The sequence below is a fragment of the Octodon degus genome, unplaced genomic scaffold, assembly GCF_000260255.1.
Source record: "Octodon degus isolate 3935 unplaced genomic scaffold, OctDeg1.0 scaffold00015, whole genome shotgun sequence".
NCBI lineage: Eukaryota > Metazoa > Chordata > Mammalia > Rodentia > Octodontidae > Octodon > Octodon degus.
In genome coordinates, this window is record NW_004524591.1 from 22,562,427 (window position 1) to 22,564,251 (window position 1,825).

The window sequence follows — 1,825 nt, forward strand, 5'->3', positions numbered from 1 at the left end:
CCTTACTGATTTTTATTAACCAAGTTTTATTCGTAACTATAAGTTGAAGAGGGCCTAAGGACCTATCCTAACTCCCTACTCTCTCCAGAGTAATCTGGACTATTTGTTTCTTATCTTCATCTATAAAAGTAAAGCTGTTCCTCCCTAATTATAGAGCAAAGTACTGACTACAGTCATAGAGATGTCAAGATTTCAAGCTTGCTGGCCCTGTTGGCTCACCTGGGCCAGTGGATTACCTCTCAGGCTCCACCTTTCCCCCACCCCCTCACAGAGGGCTGACTAACCCTGATTCAGCCCATGAAGCCCAGCAGTTGTACTGTCTTTAATGACTTCCTGTCCTTCCTTCCCTGCAGAGTCTTTGAGAACACAGTAATTTACATTCTTAGGTAATTAAAGAACTACATTTATGAAATACTTAGCTTGAACTCTTAACAATCAATTGTTCATTAGAAAATCGTTCATTTTTATTTTAACAGAATAAGGCTGTTAAAAAAAAAAAAAGCCACGATGCTTTTTTTTTTGTCAGATTATCTCTTCATTGATATATTTTCTTTTGCTTCTTAGCTAGCTGGACACTCAACAACGCTGTTGTTGATGTCGTCTATGATGTCATGAGGATGCCAGCTGTCCACGTTGCAGCCCACAGACTGGGCGGTCCCCAGGATCTCCTTAATGGTTCCGGAAAGTTCTCTGGCTAAAGAACGGTGCCGCATCTGTCAGGCAATGTTGACAATCTCATCAAAAGTGCTATTTCCATTGTGTTTAATGTTTTTCTGCTTCTTTCTGTCTCTTGGTGGCTCCTTGAGGGCTTTGATGATCAGGGCAGAGGCAGAAGGCTCCACCTCAATCTGAGCCTGTCTGTTCTGAATGGTCAGTTTCACCGTGATCTGCAAGCCCTTCCAGTCACCAGTTGCCTTGGCAATGTCATCCCCCACTTTTTTCGGAGACAGACCCAAGGGACGGATCTTGGGGGCCAGGGCAGACGTGGCGCCAACTTCACCACTGGTGCACCTCAGGTACACGACTTTAATCTCGTTGGGGTCGAACTTGGGCGGCATGCTGGAGGTGGCTGGTGTCGGATGAACCCGGATTCGGGAGGACCGAAGAAAAGTTGCATTTTAGCCTCCTCCTAGCCGAAAGCCGAAAGCCCCACGATGCTTCTTAAAGATCTATTTTGCCAATTTACAAATACCCATGTCCCATTTCATCCCTCTGCAATTCTAAATATTTCCATAATTCTGTATTAGTGTCGTGGCACTGTTAACAGTTGCTGGAGAATACAGAAACAAAAAAATCTTTTTAGTTTTAAGTAAACTACTAAAGTAAATACACTTGGTATGTGGATGGCAGTGAGGACTATAATGAAAATCACCTTGGGATCTTTTCAAAATGCAAATTCTGGCTTAGCAGATCTCTAGCGGGCCTCAGCCCCTGAATTTCTAAAATCCTCCCTGGGGATGCCCACTATTGCTGATTCACAAATCACATTTTGTCTAATGTTAATTTGCATAAAGAAAAAGACAACACTCAGAATTTAAAAATTATATTAGTATTATGTATAATTTATGCTTAGGACATGTAAGGATACACGCATGCATACAGTAAAAATAAAATACTGAAAACATAGAAAATATTAACAGTTTTGGGATCAAGAGTTTTTCTGAGGGCCAACAAGATAGCACAGCAGACTCAGCACCTGCTTAGGCAAGCGCAGGGACCAGGTTTGACTGCCAGCACCACATGCTGTACCAGCCCCTGGCTCTGCCCCCAGGGGCACTGAGCTAGTCACCAAGTCCCAGCTTGGTGGCACACACCTGTAATCTCC

The 1,825-nt window shown here is 43.4% G+C and overlaps 1 pseudogene; it reads right to left on the reverse strand.

Moving 5' to 3' along the window:
- Positions 1-560: 560 nt before the first annotated feature.
- Positions 561-1,736, reverse strand: LOC105741543 (annotated as a pseudogene).
- Positions 1,737-1,825: the final 89 nt, after the last annotated feature.